This window comes from Panthera leo, chromosome C2 (assembly GCF_018350215.1).
Source record: "Panthera leo isolate Ple1 chromosome C2, P.leo_Ple1_pat1.1, whole genome shotgun sequence".
Lineage (NCBI taxonomy): Eukaryota > Metazoa > Chordata > Mammalia > Carnivora > Felidae > Panthera > Panthera leo.
Window position 1 is genome coordinate 147,988,750 of NC_056687.1, and position 18,006 is coordinate 148,006,755.

Sequence of the window (18,006 nt, forward strand, 5' to 3'; positions counted from 1 at the left end):
TGTCACCCCCTAAGATGTCTTCATCTGATAATCCTTTTGACGTGAGATTCTAAATTTTGTCCTGATTAGATATATTTTAATTTGGTCTTTATTACTATTTAAAAGACACACACACACACACACACACACACACACACACACAATACATGCATAAATAAACACTGTGAAAAACCCAAGTAATATTAAGACAATCAAACAAAATGTGAACATCTTTTCACCTCCCCAGAGGGGAGCTGCAGTCAACAATCTGGATGTACCATCTTCCCAGGTCTGTTTCTTTTCTTTGCATCGAAACGTGCACATATGTCACGGTGTATTAACTTCCTGTGACTGCCATAATCAACATCCACAGACTTGACGGCTTCAAACACAGAAATGTGTTCAGTATCAGTTTCACGAAGCTGAAATCCAGGTGCCAGCAGAGCCATGCTCCCTGTGGAGGCTCTAGGGGAGAACTCGTCCAGCTTCTGGAGGCCGCTGGCATTCTTCAGCCTGACTGATGCGCCATCACTCTGATTTGTGGCCATTGTGCTCCTCCTTTTCTGTGTGTATCAGATCTCTCTTTGCCTCCCTCTTAAAAGAACACATGCGATGTCACTGGGGGCCTGCTTGGATAATAGGCTCCAGGATAGGCTCCCCATCTCAAGATGCTTAACTGAGATATGCAGAGAGTCTTTTTTTCCAAATAAGGTAACAGTCACAGGTTCCAGGGATTAAGATATGGATGTCTTTTGGGAGATTATTTTTTCGTCCACCATATGTGATAATTATTTTGAGCATAAAAGAGAAGACCGTTCCACAACTTGCCTGTTGACATAACAATATGTCCTGAAGCTTTTTCTGTATCTGTCTATATAGAGTTACTTAACTTGCTGCATAATAGTTCACAGGGAGAAGATGCCATAATTTCTTTAATCGTTCCTCCACAGGGAGAATATTTAGATCATTCCCAATTTTTGTTAGAGCCAAACAGTGCTGCACCGACCACACAGGACATACAGCTCTGGGGAAACTATGAGGATTTCTATAGAGGAGACACCAAGAAATGAAGCCATTGGGTCCCACTTCTTACTGATACTAACTTTTCATCGTGTATCAGTTATTATCTCCTTTAATCCTCATGCAGATGAGGGACATGGGAATCATTTCATTCCTAATTTACAGCTGAGAAAACAGAAAGATCCAGAGTGCTAACATTTGCCCAGGGTCCCACAATTGGCAAGAATACCAATATTTTTAATTAAAACTAAAGAGAGAAATGGGCAGAGAAAAAGAAGTCTGTTTGGGTTTTTTTTCTCTTCTAAAAAGAAAAATATGTTTTCATGTTGGATTCATAATCTGTATTCTTAAACTTTTGGATGCCGCTAGAGAAAAATAAATCATCTTTTAAAAAATGTTTGAAGAAGGCAGACTGTTTTGATCCTCTTTTCGGCCTTACTTGGCTTCCGACAACCTGGGGAAAGTTGGCAATTGTGCGGTTGTGCACAGAGAAAGTTCAAAACGGCCATGAGCAGATGTCCCCACAGGGCCACCCAAGTAAAGCTTTGGGAAAAGAAAAGCAGCTTTGATCAAACTGAAAAAACTTTCTCTGAAGAGAAATATCCAGCTGAATAACAAAGAGTACGGTAGAGAAGGGGAAGGGGAATGAAGCAAGATATACTAGAAAGTCTGCTGATGGGACCCAACCGACGGATGCCCTTGCTACATACTTGCCAGCTGAGCCCGCCCCCAAGCTCCCCATCCAAAACACACACACACCATCTTTTCTGTTCTGCAGTGATGCTGGCGGCCTGGAAGGAGGAATGGTGTGACCTTCACTGTCTATTTCTACAGCTGCTCTATTTCTCCTCCCCTCCGCAAACCTCCATTCCTCACTCTTTATTCCTTGGAGAAGATGCCCGCTGGCCTGGCAGTCATGTCCACTCACAGTTGCAGAGGAAGAGGACTGAAAAAAGGGGGTAGCTAAACAGGAGGATTTGGGGAAAACACAGCTGAGTTCTAAATCAGTTTCTGCCCTTTTGAGCTGTGTGACAATGGGCAAGTTATACAACCTCTCTGCCCTGTTTCCTCAGTCACAAAATGTCAGAGAATGAGATAATTCCTCTCTCCAAGGATGGCCATGAGAAAGAAATGAGTCAAAATATGTAAAGGGCTTTGGTACATTTATTTTTATTTATTTATTTTTTTAACGTTTATTTATTATTGAGAGACAGAGAGAGACACAGCATGAGAGTGGGAGGGGTAGAGAGAGGGGGAGACACAGAATCTGAAGCAGGCTGCAGGCTCCAGCTGTCAGCACAGAGCCCGACGTGGGGCTCGAACTCTCAAACCATGAGATCATGACCTGAGCTGAAGTCGGACACTTAACTGACAGCCACACAGGCGCCCCTGGTACATTTATTTTTTTAATTTATTTTTAAAAAATGTTTATTTATTTATTTTTAAGAGAGAGAGAACACAAGCGGGAAAGGGCAGAGAGAGAGGGAGACATAGAATCTGAAGTAGGCTCTAGGCTCTGAGCTGTCAGCGCAGAGCCTGACGTGGGGCTCAAACCTATGAACGGTGAGATCATGACCTGAGGTGAAGTCAGATGCTCAACCAACTGAGCCACCCAGGTGCCCCAGCTTAGTACATTTAAATGAGTAGTGGGATCAATGTTTCTCCTTCCACTCTCTGAACACCCTTTACCTTTCTGGGATCTGAAAAATATACCCATCCCTTTTCCTGCACTTGGCATATTGTAATGTCAGAGTAAAAAATGGGATATTTGGGAGCACAGTTCAAGGCAGAGGCTGAAAGAGAAACTCTTTCATCATAAAACTACAAATGTAAGTTAAGAGGAGACCACCTTGGCAATGGGAAAGGTCTTGTCCATCCAAAGATATCAAGGATGGAACAGGAAGGAATTGCTTGGCTTAAAAACACGTTGGAAGGGGCACCTGGGTGACTCAGTCAGTTAAGCGTCCAACTTCGGCTAAGGTCATGATCTCACAGTTCATGGGTTCGAGCCCCACATCAGGCTCTGTGCTGACAGCTCAGAGCCTGGACCCTGCTTTGGATTCTGTGTCTCCCTCTCTCTCTGCTCCTCCCCCACTCACTCTCTGTCTCTCTCTCTCTCTCAAAAATAAATAAACATTAAAAAAAAAAACATGTTGGAAGGTGAGGAGAGAAAGGGTAGGAGTCAGAAAGGAAATATGTGGAGGGACTAAAAGGAAAAGACTGAGATTTTGACAAGAGTGGGGTTTGGGTTCCACAGCAACTGTGGGAAGGAAAGCCAGGAGAGTAGAAAAGAGCCCAGGCCACTGAAAGCCAGGAGAGTAGAAAAGAACCCAGGCCACAGGAAAGTGCTGTGCTGGGGACAGGAGCCACTCCCAAACTCCCTATCACTGCCTCCATAGAGGGTGGAAGATAGCCCTTCAACATGAAAGGCAGTGATATTGGTGATATTTCTTCACTATTCTTCCTTCCTCCTCACCTTGCCATGGTTTCACTGAAAAGAGAATATACCTCCCCACCCACTGTCTTTGACTTTGGCCACATGACTTGCTTTGCCAGTGGAATATTAGTGGACATCACATATGCCACATCCTAATAGATGCTTCGAATGTGCTTGTGTGGTTTGACCTTCCTCCTTGCAAACTTGTCCTCCAGTATGAGAGGCATAGGCCCCAGATGAACCCCATCCCCCGCCTGGAGCTAAACCAGCCATACCCACTGGGCCTAAACTACACATAGACCTTGAACCAAGCTGTAGGTGTATATCGTAAGCCATTGAGATTGTAAGGTTGTTCACAATGCAGAATTATCACAGCAAAACTTAACTAATACGGATTTTTTGGTGGTTTCTGTTGGGCTCCATGTGTGCCCCTGGTCAGATAACAGCAAGGCAGTTTAGTAATGAAGCGCAGTGCCTTTCCCTTGACTAATAAGGGCGTAGTGCTGTCACTACAGATGGACTCAGGCTGTGATGAAGATAACGACAGTACACCCTGGTCACAAACACATCCCAGGAACAAGTTTATTCCATAAGATGGGCAGATGGCATTGAGGGAGCCTTCTGTGAAATGGAAACCGGAGAGACCTTTTGAGAAGGACTTTTTTGAAGAATTCCAGTACAAACTGGCGGCCTTTGCACAGAGTCAATTTCAGAAACAAGGACACTAGAGGAAAGGACTCAATTACGGTTTGTACTGTAACAGCCAGCAGGAGACTTTTTCTCATTTCTAAAGGGTCACAGAGAAAGGAATGTTCTACTTTGAGAAAATCCTGTCAGCATTTACTTTTGGGCCCTAGCCCTCTCTACCCCAGACCACTTCCCAGAATTCCCTGCTCTGAACCCTGACGTCCCCCTGTGCTTAACAACTGTGATTCCCACCGGCTGCTGCACGGGAACCAACTGACAGAGACAGAGGCAAAGCCATCTTTTCTCAACTCCCAGATGTCAGAAAAGGACGACAAAACCCTGGTCCTCCACTCAACTGCCACGGGTGATGGAATAACATGCTGAGCAGGAGAGGTGGAGAGAAGACAGAGGTCACAGGTTCCTCTCTCCATCAAAACAGATAAAATTACAAAGTATTTGTAAAGTGTTTCTTGGTGGGAGAACAGGCAGAGGGAAGCCATGTGATTGTGTGTGTGTGTGTGTGTGTGTGTGTGTGTGTGTGTGTGTGCATGTGCGTGTGTGTGCACACGCACCCATGCGCACGTTTAATAAAACTCATGTTTGGCCCTGGTTCCGGAATCATTATTAAAGGTGTGAAAGACCCCTCCATTCTGCCCCCCGACCTCTGCTCTCTTCTAAACGAAACGATCCCTACTGGCTGATCACTGATTCATCATCACTCAGGCTCTGAGTTAAGACTGGCAGAGATTTTGAATTTGGAGTTTCTGTTCCATTTTTTAAAGAACAGTTGAATAATTTTCATAACAAAACCATGAGTAGAGTGAAAGGGAATACATAAGCATATTTTCAGAGGGCCGGATTAAAACCACATGTCAGTCCTGTGAGTCATACTGCATGCTAGACCTGGTCAAATTCTGCTTTCCTTGGCTGAACCCAGAGTCAGGCTCCAGGCGGGGGAAATTGATCTGGCATAAGCCTCCGGGGGCAAAGGCGACAGGCACAGCCCATTAGAACTTCTAGGCACACAGCGTCCCTCTCCCAGTAAGATCTGCTAGGTCCTGGGGGCCTGGAGCTCTTTGTACCACTGTGGGCAGAAGCCCAGGTTGCCTGTCTCCTAAGCCACCACCTAGCCAGGCCCCCTTGCTCAGCCTCATTGGAGAGTTGTGATTTTCCTTCCACATCAGCAACTTCAAGGCAAGAAAGCACTTTTGCCCCTGTAATTTTTGGCCCAGCCAATTTCCAGGAAAAAGAAAAAAAAAAAGCAATGATGACTAACATTTATTCAGTGTTCACTGTGTGCCTGGGCCTGTGTGAGGAACTTTACTTCTCTTAACTCATTTAATCTGTATGCCAGTCTTATAAGATAGGTATTAGTATTACTGTCCCATTTTACAGGTGAGGAAAACAAGGCATAGAGAATCAGGGTGACCCAAAGGTCACAGTGCCAGCAAGGACAGCACCAGGACATGAACCCAGGCAGTCTGGCTCCAGAGCCACTGACCTAATCACTGTGCCACCCTGGGAAGAGGCTGCCACCTAAAGCCTCTGCTCCAGCCCGGATCGTAAAAGACTGCCTTTGGGTCCCTGGGGCAGGCCCTGCGTTCGAAGGAGGCTCACCCCTTTGAGACTGCTCAGTTCATCTGTGAAATAAGGCTTGTGTGAGATCAAGGGTAGAGGGCGGCCTTTTCGCAATGGGGAAAACTGAGGGAAAATAAAAACATGTCCAGGCTACGTTTACTTTTCTTTCAAAGTGAAAATAACTTTATCTCATGTCCTACTTCATTAAATAAAAGAATATCAGTGAGAGAATGCCACCATTTGACCCACTCAGATCTGTGCATACTTGAGAGGGAACATCAGAAGCAGTTCTCTAATAATTTCTTATTCTCAGGGGACCTGGGTGGCTCAGTTGGCTAAGTATCTGACTCTCGATTTCGGCTCAGGTCATGATCCCAGGGTCATGGAATCGAGCCCTGAGTCGAGCTCTGTGCTGAGGGTGGAGTCTGCTTGGGATTCTCTCTTTCTCTCCCTCTACCCCTGCTTGGCACTCTTTCTCTCTCTCTAAAATAAATGTAAAAATAATAAAAAATTTGTTTTCCTTAAATTAGGTCTATGGCTTAATCTCAAAACCAGACAGGTTCTAAGCCTCCTGCTCCTTCCAGAACCAGGTGGTGCCCACGTTTCTTCCAGCTCAAGCTTTCTTAGGAGTGTAGCTAAGAATACACTTGCGGCGAGCATAAGGGATAGACTTGTTGAGGCACAATGGTGTGCACCTGAAACTAACATAACATTGTATGTCAGCTATATCTCAAGTAAAAAAATAAAAGACTATAGCCAGGAAATTGAGCATATCTGACTTGAGAGGTGAATACAGCAGATTCGATTAATAATAGCCACTCCCCACAGTGTATGTACTAATGTGATGATTTTTACAATTATAGAAATTGTACAGAACGGTAGAGAAAGATTTAGAGAAGGACCTTGCTCAAGGTCACAAAGCCGGTCAGTGGCAGACAGGATTTGAATTTTTCCCAAAACCCACGTACTTTTTCACTCTACCACACAATGATGAAGGAAGCCCTGGGAGATAGAGGTGAGTTTAGGGAGGGGATAAGCATGGCAAAGGAACCTGGGATTTTGTGCCCCTTTCAACAACGCCCTTTGGCTTCACACAGTCTTTATTTGCAGCAGTTCGGTGGATGTGAAGTCCAATAAGCCAGCTTAGTCTTGTAAATGGTGGTCTACACAGTGGGTTCTTAAGGACGGAGAAAAGTCCTTCTTAAAAATGAAAATCTCTTTTTATCTCCTCCCACCCTTCCTTAACCTGCCCAGGTAAATGCTCTCCTTGGCATCTTTGAAGAAAAGCATTTTGAACAGGTAAAGGCACCATAGATATTTGACCTTGGGGGGTTTATGGCTGAGATGGGGACTGAAGGTTACTTGGAGGTGACTTGAAGTTCTTGTGAGGCTTGGATTTAAATCTAGTTCGCCCCAGGCAAGTGATTCCATGAATGTCTGGCCAGTTCTGCTGCTTAGCTTCCATAACATAACTTCAGGGATGCAATCCCTTGTGATGTGACAGAAACCTCCTGGTTGCACGAATAACAACAGCTTGTGCTTGGGATGGGAATGAAGACCAAATAAGTTGCAACAAGTGATGGTTCTCAGCTAGGAAAAGAACTGAAACGGAGAAGGGCCCCAGAAAACACAACTTACAAAAAAAGTAAAGAGAAGAATGTTAAATTTAGAAATGGCACACATTAGTCCTCGGTGAAGATATGCTAAGCACTAAAAGACCATCTTGGCAAGCCCAGGAAAAAAGGCCTCCGTCACTCATTCTTTCACCCCCAAACACCTCAAGGCCTGCCAAAACTTCTGCCAGCCATGAGGCCGGTAGGAAAACAACAGATTCAGAATCCAGGCTCCCAGAAGTCAAGTAAATTACGGGACCAAAGCAACAGCTGCCTAGTAGATCCTCAAGAATGAATGAAGGAAGGAAGGAAGGAATGAATGAATGAATGAACTGCATATATTCAAAAGAGTCACTAACACAGTGGTGGGATTCAATGTACACTAGGGGGGAAATTACCTCCTTTGGACCAGTAGTCTCAAAACCTTTTGATGATAAACACTTACTAGTAAACATTTTGAGCACATCCCTCTAATACTTCCCACATTAGTTTACCCAATATTTACAAACTGTAAGCAGGTAGTGCTAAATGAATATGTTCATTGTAAAACATGAACAAGAACTGAAAAATTAGAAAAGGATCAGGTAAAACAAATGTAAACAGAAGTTTTAATATTTTTTATACTGTAATCCAGTGAATTATCTAGTGTATCCCTGAGGCGCATAAGCCCCGCCCTGGAGACCTCTAATGTAGAAATAGTCTGTTTCTTCATACAAAAAATGACTCTGGCAAGGAATAATCTGAGTTTGACTACGCTTATCTGTTATTTTTCAAAAATGCATACTTACCCCCCAGTGTACTGAAGGTGATTTGAAGGGGACATGGGACCAAATAAAATAAATATTTTCTTGTGTAAATCAGGCGAATCACCAAGATTGAGGTCAACAATCTAGAGACTCTTGTCAGAAATAAATGAATCAGAGAACAGGTACATTTGAATGAGAAAATCAGAGTCTAATGAACACCTATAGTCCTCAAATGTTCAGAAATGAAAATCAGGGGAAACAAGGTCAGGAAACAAGAGATTGGGAATTGCTGGTTTTGACTATTAAGAATATGAGAACTGGGGCGGTTAAGCATCTGACTCTTGATTTCAGTTCAGGTCATGATCTCACCATAGTGAGTTCCAGCCCTGTGTTAGGCTCCACACTGAACATGGAGACTGCTTAACATTCTCTCTCTCTCCCTCTCCCTCTGCCCCACTTCCCCGCTCACGTACTCTTGTCCTCTCTCTCAAAACGAAAATAATGGAAGAACTGAAGAATGAGATTCTGCTATGAGCCAGTGTTTATTCAATTCAGCACTGTCTAATAAGAATATAATGCTAACTGCATATGGAATTTTAAATTTTCTAGTAGCCACATTTTAAAAAGGGGAGGGACACCTGGGTAGCTCAGGCAGTTAAGCCTCCGACTTCATCTCAGGTCATGATCTTCTGGCTGGGCTCATGAGTTTGAGCCCCGCGTCGGGCTCTGTGCTGACACCTCAGAGCCTGGGGCCTGCTTTGGATTCTGTGTCTCCCTCTCTCTGCCCCTGCCCTACTTGCTCTGTCTCTCTCTCTCTCTCTCTCTCTCTCTCTCAAAAATAAACATTAAAAAAAAATTTTTAATAACTAAATAAAAAGGGGAAAGAGCCAGGTGATATTGACTTTAATAATATTTTTTACTTAGCCAAATACATCCGCAATATTATCATTTCAACATTGTATCAATATAAAATTGAGATGTTTTACATTTTTCGTAATACGTCTTTGAAACCCAATGTGTATTTCACACATACTGCACATCACAGTTCAGACCAGCCACATTTCAATATGTGTCTGGTGGCTACAATCCTGAACAGCACAGATCTGAACTGAGGCATAGATCCTTGGAACCCCAGGAGTCTACAGTGTTAGAGAAATGCTACACTAAAGGATAAACAGCACCGTATCACTTAGATCAACACAACTGTAAATCCAAACACAAAGGCAAGCATACAATTTGTAATAGGGTGGCATTCCAATTTCCAGGAAAGTTAGGTTCTAATAGAGCAAATTAGGCAAAAAATTAAGTCTTGATCAAAATTACCCTTGAAAATCCCTTAAGAAGGAAACTAATACACATCAGTTTTTCCTTCAACATTAGAACAGATGTTGAGTGTTTTGTCTCAAGTTGGGAAATTCTTGTAGCACACTCAGCCTTGAGACACACACCAGACCATCTACAGGGGATTCTGGGAGAGGAAAGTTTGAACACAGACCTACCTCGTTCCATTAACATTTGGAAGGAGATTAGCAATAATTAACGCCAGATTTCTAATCAGCAAAGTTGCCAGTAGTAAAAAGAATCCGAGACGGAAAGGAAGGTGTGTGTAACATGAAAAAAACAGGACAGGGAGCTGCATCGAGAGCGGCGGGAAACAATTCAGGTGGGAGAGAGGGTGGCTGAGGGGAGAGGCAGCAGGCCTGATCCCTGTAGCCTCCAGGGTAAGAGGACCCAAGGTGCGGAAGCCTCCCCAGCTCTCAGAAATTCTTTCTCCAAAGCAAGTTTGACTGCCCTCTCTCTGTCACACAAAATTTAAAGCACATGTATGATTGCCCCAAAGGTCCCCAGTGCCCATGGTCTAATTACACCCCCAGAGGCCCACCTGTTCCCACCTTCGCCCCTACCTTCCTCACCGTCTCTAATTTCTCACTGAGGCTCTTGGCAAAAGTAGGTGTTCCTGGAAGTCAGTAGCTATCCACCACCACCAACCCCTCGCCTCCTGCAACTTGAATCTCAGTTCTTCTCTTGTGAAAGGCATCGGGTCGATCAATGTTTCCCCATCTGCAGCTTTGTGTTCATAAATAAATAAACAACCACTGTATCCCTGCCCATATACTTGCTAAGGGCTATGTGAGCCCTCTGAGCGCAGAGCAGTATTTCGTAACATCTGGCTCCTTTTCCTCTGTTCTGGCCTCCTGCCCTGGTCTGGTGGGGCCAAACCCATTTCGGGCTTGATGTGACCGCATGCTGTTTGGATTGAGTTGCATCGAGTGTTAGAAGGAATGATCTCTTATCCTGGACTGTGTATCCCCACCAAGTTCCACCAAGAAGAGACACTGGAAAGGTTCTGCTCCTCTCCTGTGTCATGAAGTACAACTTCTCTCTGCATCTGACCCAGGACAGGCTTTCTGGACTGGTCCCACAATGCCAGAGCTCTGGTCAGACAGAGTTCTGTCAACGTGAATATCCAGTGCTGGGCGTTCCCAACACTGGGGCATCTGGAATGGTGTATCTGGCGGGCAGGGGAGGGGCAGAGGTGGAAAGGGGGATGAAGAGCCAAGGAGAGAGCTCTCCCAGGCAGGAAAATGTAGGCTAAACTCCATTTGTCTCCTGTGACAGGCATCTACTGGGTACCTCTACTGGTGCACCGTGGTGCTGTGGGGTCCAAAAGAATGGAAATTTCCCTGTCTTCAAAAAAAAGTAATATTCAGTTCAGGAAATGGGTCCAGAAGAAGACTTTAAAAAGTAGAACTATGAAACCAAGAGAAAGTAGTCTTCAGTGTCCTCTATGCCCCATTTTGCCCCCCAACTAAACAACTAAAACTAAATTGTCTATAACCCCAGACATCTGTTGGATGATTATACAGTTAATCTCATGGGAGTAGCACTGTAAAACAACAAATGTTAAGAAGGGCAGTGTTTACCAAGTATTAATGTGTTTTTCCTATTTGCATTCCTGAGGACCTGTGTGAAGCTTATCCACTTACCTGGGAGTGTCAGAGCTGGCAGGAAAGCCTCCCTAGCTCTCAGAAATTCATTGTGTTACAGAAGAGATGCAAATGGTCGGACCAAAGTTCACTTTCTGACATGCAAAATAGAATTATGTGGAAATTCATGCACTTGTATGCATAGCTTCTGTCTTGAGAGATTTCCTAGGGTCCTTCACCTCCCTCTTTAGCATCAAAGGCCAAACCTGGAGAATCTAGTTGATTTGGCCCAGGGGCCACCAGTTTGAAACCCCTGGATTATACAAGCTCTAAATTATTTCCACTTCTGAGATTCTGCAGCTCCCTGTATTTCCACAGACCCGAAAAGGAACTTAATTAAAGAGCTATAATCCTAACTCTGGAAGTAGTAGAACACAGCATTTATTTGTTAAATAACGAGTAACTATTGATTTGCCTTGCTTTGGTAGATGGGAGTGGGAAAGCATCTGAAGGTCACATTGGTCTCACTTGACCCTCAGGAGCACAGAGCCCTAGCCCGACCGTGCAGGACTGGGCCAGCTGATGACAGAGAGTAACTCACGGTCCTCAAAGTGGAGGTTGGATGACTACTGTGGTAAACGTGGTAATGGCCTCCTAAGATATCCAGGACCTAATCCCTTGAAACTGCAGAGTTTGTGTTGAAAAGGGGGACTTTGAAGAAAAAGAAAGAAAGAAAAAGGGGCTTTGCAGGTGTGATTGAATTAAGGATCCTGAGATGGAGAGATTATCCTGGATTACTTGGTGGGCCCTAAATAGAACGGCAAGTGTCTTTACAAGAGGGAGGCAGAGGTAGATCTCACTACAGAAAAGAAGGCAATGTGATGAGTGAAGCAGATAGGAGTGATGCTATCTGAAGGTAGGGGAAGGGGCCACAAGCCAAAAAATGCAGTGGCTAAGCGAAGCTGGAAACGGCTTCTCCCCTAAAGCCTCCAGAAGGAAGCAGCCCCACCGACACCTTGACTTGAGCCCAGTGACACTGATTTCAGACTTCTGACCAGAACTGTAAGAGAACAAATGGACGCTGTGTTAAGCCGCCAAGTTTGTGGTAATTTGAGACAGGAGCAAGAGGAAATTAATACAACCTCCACACTGTCTGCTGTAGAGATTGGCCATATGGCCTCCCTTAAGATGTCTTCCCACTGCAGAAGTCCCTGGGCAGCCCAGTTCTAAGAAGGCCATGTCCAGCATGCCCACCTTGGGAATCTGTCTCTGTCAGGGTAGGCAGTTGGTGGAGGCAGCCTAGAAGACTCAAAGGACCACCTCCTACCCTACCCCAGATGGAACAGCAGGGAGGTGGCCTTGGCCCTGACAGCTGGTCCAGGTCAGGGGCTCCTGACCACCTTCACCCTGGGGTTGGCTGCAGGTGGGGGGCACTGGCCCGTGGAGAAGCATTAGTGTGCACCAGCTCCGTCCAGAATGCAGAGTAGATGTCAGCAGGGTGGCACAGTGATTTGAAAATGCAACAACAGGCACATTGCCTCCAAAATTGGCCTCATTCCTGGGAAACTAACCCAAGCTCAAGAAGGGGGGAATGGCCATATTAAAATGAGGGGGGAGTTCAATAGACTGTCACCTTGTGGGCTGAAATCCATGTAGTGTCTGGGTCACTATCAGATTTTGTTTTTAAGGAAAGGAAAGGAATAAAAGAGAAAAGAGAGAAAGAAAACATGAGTTAATGTATCTCACAGGGATAAGTATCATTTCAAAAAACCTATGAGTTACACGTATACACACATGTGGAGTCGCAATGCAAAATATATTGCTAAGCACATCAGTAAAAGAAAAGTCTGAAAGCCAATGCGTTCAATGACATAGTTGTGGCAGTCAGGACCCGGTAAGAAACCACAGGTTTTTCCCTGAGTTCATGTCCTAAGAAAGCTGACAATGACGGTAGAGTCCCCCTCCTGAAAATCTGGGCATCATCAATGGCCACAGAGACCAAATCAGGGCCAGTCATGGCCAGAGAGCTGGTATCAGGTGAATTTGCACCAGAAACCCCCAGGTTGGCAAAAAAGTCATGGGGAGGGGGTGGTGAACCAGTAGAGAGGAAGAGCCATCAGTAGGAGTCACCCTACAGAGCCATGCATATCACATTAGCCCTCAGGCCCAGCTGGGGGAGAAGGCCAGGGTGTCCTAGCTCTTCACTTGTTTCTACAACAGTAGAGACAATGGCACCTTTCTCCCAGGATTGACGAGGGTGTTTAATGAGCTAATGTGTCTAAAACTCATAAAGAAATCATAGGGACACAGCAACAGTTCAAAAGATGGTAGCTGCCATTATTATTATCCTGTGAAGAAGGGACCACGACAAAGGACAAACTGGGCTGAAGAACTCCCTACAGGTCCAATCTCTAGATGCCATGCAGCAGCCATTACCTCTCTCAGGAGGACTGGTTTCAGAACCATGCCTGTCCTGCTGGCACTGCCCCTCCTCCCCCTCCCCTCCCCTCCCCCTCCCCTCTCCCATCCCCACCTCTTCTCCTACAGCCTCTTCTCATTCTGGGGTTCAGGTCCCCAGGACAGTCCACAGCTGGTCCTTCATCCAACCAACTCCTGAAATTTTGAGTCTGGATTCCAGGCATTCCTTCTACAGAACTGTGCTCACAGCCAGCGCCCTCCCACAGAGATGAACAACCAGGAGATGACCAGGACCACTTAAAGGACTTCAGAAGTGATCAGTAACAGCACAGCAGTTCAGCACAGAGGCTCCGTTATCCCAGCAATACTGCCTACTTGCTGTGTGACCCTGGGCAAGTTACTCACCTTCTTTGCTTCTTACCAGGTCCTGACTGCCACAGCTATGTCATTTACCCGCTGGCTTTCAAACTTTCTTTTTACCAATATGCACAGAAATACATTTGACAGCGTGACCCAAAGTGTGTGTGTGTGTGTGTGTGTATAACTGAAATAAAATCTTCATGAAATGACACCCTTAAGCAATGGAATGACTCATGTTTTCTTTCTCCCTTCTCTTTCCTTCTCTTCCTTTCCCTTCTCTTAAAAAATAATCTGGTAGTGACCCACTAATATGGAACTTGCCATTTTCTCACCTGTAAAATGGGGGAAATAGACATACCTACCTATAGTGGGTGCTATCCGTGCCTTGCCCATATCCCCTCCCACAAGCGGCTTTGACTCTCTGCCTTCAGGCTTGCTTTGGATGCTGGAATATGCCCGCCAGGAAGTTAATACCCCCCAGGATCAGCCGTCAACCCATGACAGACAGGAACTGGTGGGTAAAGTTCCCATCTGCTTCAGCTGTCAGGTAGGACGACTCTGAGGCCTGTTCTACATAGTCCCCCTGAAGTCCCCAGCAGGAACAAGCTCCAGCCCATAGCGGTAACCTGCTCCTTCCAGCACCCTGCATCAGCTGCCTCCTGGTCTCACTCTCCATTCCCCACCCCCTCAGCCTCACCTGCTGCTGTCTTATACTGCCGTCTTCCAGATAAATTACTCACATTGGAATCCTTGTCTCAAGGTCTGCTTTGGGGAGAAGCCAACCTAAGACACAGCCTTATAGGGCAGTTAGGCAAATTCAATGAGACAAATGTCAAATGCATACAAGGATTTCAGGCTCCTAGTAGATGCTCAATAAATGTCAGCTGGGAGGAGGGGGAGGAGTTTTCCCTGGGCAGTGTCACGTGAGGTTCAGCTAGAGAGGGAAGAGTCTGTGCGGTGAGGGTCAGAGCAGCCCATGGACGACAAGCCCGAGGGAGTGTATTTTTGGAAAACAATGTTGTTGCTCAATCTGAAACACTTCTGTGGGTCACACACAAAACTACATTCCTGTGACCCTCTCACAGGCGGTTGCAGTTGTCATCTAAGGTATCGATCTTAGAGGGCGGAGGCTGGACAAGAAGGAAAACTTCTGTGCCTCCTGCCCCAAGCAAAGAACCCTGGCTCACGGAGCTGCCCATCACAGGGGCCCTCAGCCCTGCCCCTGAGGGAACAGGATTCTAGCCCAAGTTCTAACCTCAGCTCTGACTCACTGCTCAGCATATGAAGGAAGCATGCAATGTGCGGTTCTACATAGGGTTGTAACACATGCAGCCGCCAGGTCTCTGCTCCAGGGACAGAGTGACCTATCTGTCATCGGAAAGACAAACAGTCTCTCAGGGTTTGTGCACATTCTCCAGGGACTCCACAAGTCCTCAGGCTCGGTACGGGTGGCCCCAGACCACAGGCATATAGGCTAAGAAAGGGACTGAGCAGCCCACATCCAAATGGTCCCCGAGACCCGCACTCAGCCCCTAACCGCAGGACCAGCCCCCAGAACAAATGTGCCCACCACAACCTTTCTCGAGTCCCCAAGCTGTTTGACAAGTGTCCTCTGTGGGCCCAGAGGGAGGCAACCGTTTACCAGGCTGGCCTGCCATCACCAGTCCGTTAGTAACACATGGGCTCGGAGCCAGACTGCCTGGATTTTGATTCCAGCTCCGCTGTGTCATTGCTGTCACCTTGGGCCTCAAGTTCCTCATCTGTATAATGGCAATAAGAAGAGCACCTCCTTTGTTTTTTTTTTTTTAATTTTTTTTTTCAGCTTTTTAAATTTATTTTTGGGACAGAGAGAGAGACAGAGCATGAACGGGGGAGGGGCAGAGAGAGAGGGAGACACAGAATCGGAAACAGGCTCCAGGCTCCGAGCCATCAGCCCAGAGCCTGACGCGGGGCTCGAACTCACGGACCGCGAGATCGTGACCTGGCTGAAGTCGGACGCTTAACCGACTGCGCCACCCAGGCGCCCCGAAGAGCACCTCCTTTGTAAGGTGGACTATTCATTAGCTCATTTAGCAGAACCTTCTGAGCCAAGTACTCCTCCAGGCAGAAGAGACAGGCCGTGAAGAAAACAGACAACAGTCACTACCCTTATGATGGTGACATTCTGGTGGGAAAAGAATGTGACTTCGTAAAAATAAAAACACTCCACTGAGCACCACAAGAGTTATATGAGCTGTTGTAGGCAAAGCATTCAAAACAAAGCCTGACATAAGCTATGTTCGATCAGTGTTAACATTCTTACTATTACTAGTCTCATAATTTTCTAGCAACACCCATGGGGTTACCTCCATGGTAGGGCTTCTGGAATCTGCACGGAGAATGCATGCCCTATAGGTTGGGGTGTAAAGCCTCTGCCCACTCCTGAGTTGAGAGGGAGTTAAGCATAGTCCTTTACCTCTCCCTCCCTGCTCGCCCTTGTTCTGCTGTCTCTACATTGATTATACGATGGGGCCTTTGCAGTCCTGCTGGCCCCAGGAGTCCTCTCTGTATCCATAACTGAATTACCATTTTGTTCCAGCTCACAAGAGCACCAGTGTGGGAAACACCGCAGGCCAGATGGAATTTTGGAGACCCTGTCATTTGTTAGAAATTTTCTCTGGCTGCCCTTGTATTAACTGCCATATATTTTGCTCTCAGGCCCAGGAGTGGAGCTGGGGTGGGAAAGGAGTAGGGATTTCTTTCTTTTTTTTTTTTTTTAATGTTTATTTTTGAGAGCAAGAGAGACAGAGTGTGAGTGGGTGAGGGGCAGAGACAGAGGGAGACACAGAATCCGAAGCAGATTCCAGGCTCTGAGCTGGCAGCACAGAGCTCCATGCTGGGCTCGAACCCACAGACCGTGAGATCATGACCTGAGCCGAAGTTGGACGCTTAACTGACTGAGCCACCCAGACGCCCCGGGAGTTCTTGCTTAAAAATACACATCAAGTTTTTCTTAGGCCATCCCATTCCAACCTTCAAGAGTATTCTACTCCCTGGCTGCTCAGAGGACAGGACACAACCCCAGAGAAGGGGCAGAGGTGGGGGGTGGGGGGAGTCGGTCTTTCAGACACACTTCTCCCCTCTCTGGCCAAACCCATGACGACAGGGGAAACTGAGCCCACAAAGACACTAAGGGAAGACTCCACCTCACTCTTGTCTTAAATCCAACCCGGTTGTAGCAGGTCAAATGGACGTCTTCAGGATAAGGCGTAGAGGAGACTCTGTAAACTGGGACCATGGGCCAAATCTGGCCTACAGATGGGTTTTGCCTGGCCTGAAGTATTTTTACTAAATTCAAACCAATGTTTAAAAACCAGGATATTTCACATAAAAAATCCAGATTTGGGGCTTCCCTTGAAAAGAGGAAGTTCCGGCCACAGCTTGGGCCCATGTTCTCGCACAGATGGAGAAGAGTACGGCTCGCTTTCAACAACATGCTCTCTATAGTTCGTTGCAGGCCCCGCCATTCCCTATTGTCTCCTAACACCGAGGAGGAAAGACCTTTGCCTTTGGGATCTCACTAGCTTTATTGTCTTTCATAGAAGATAAACACTTGTTTGACCGTGGCTCAATAAAACTTGAGAAAACAAAACAGATTGATTTTTTTTCCACTATACCCAGCTTACTTCATTCACTGTGCCAGCAGCCTGGGTTCTATCTGCACATCAGTTTATACTTATTGGTTCAGAGCTGTACCACTCAATATAAGAGCCATTGATCACATGTGACTGTTTACATTTAAATTAATTAAAATTTGAAATCTTCATTCCTGGTCACACTAGTCACATTTCAGGTACTCGATAGCCACCGTGGGTAGTGGCTCCCATGACGGGCAGCACAGAATAGAGGATTTTCATCACCTCCAGAATTTATATTGGACAGCTCTGGAAAGACTTAAATGTGATATATGGGAGGCTACCACCCAATTAAAACACTTGCTGAGCACGTCCTCTGCATCCACACTGGGTGCTGCAAGAGAGCTGCTGTCTTTCCGGGGTTCACAAACTAGGCAGAAAGCCATAGGCAGGGACAAGAGACAACAGGAAGTGCCCAGGGGTGCCTCAAGGACCCTCTCAGTGCTCCAGAACAGGAGCAAGTCTCACGATACAAAGAAACGCTCTGCTTGTCCATTGCACGTGCTCTTGGTCCAGAAACAGGGATTCCCTGTGTCCTCGTGGAGAGATGCTGCTTAGATGTCGGGG

At 46.1% G+C, this 18,006-nt stretch overlaps 1 protein-coding gene across 2 annotated transcripts in view; it reads right to left on the bottom strand.

Moving 5' to 3' along the window:
• The window catches only part of GASK1A (golgi associated kinase 1A), a 56,597-nt gene that overhangs the window by 26,555 nt on the left and 12,036 nt on the right, over positions 1 to 18,006 (bottom strand). The window contains exon 1 of one of the 2 annotated variants that reach the window (XM_042956142.1): positions 9,974 to 10,088. The exons of the other annotated variant lie outside the window; for it this stretch is intronic. The gene's annotated coding sequence lies outside the window, so the exon portion shown is untranslated. Of the gene's footprint in view, positions 1 to 9,973; positions 10,089 to 18,006 lie in introns of those variants that run through there. 2 annotated transcript variants of the gene reach the window in all.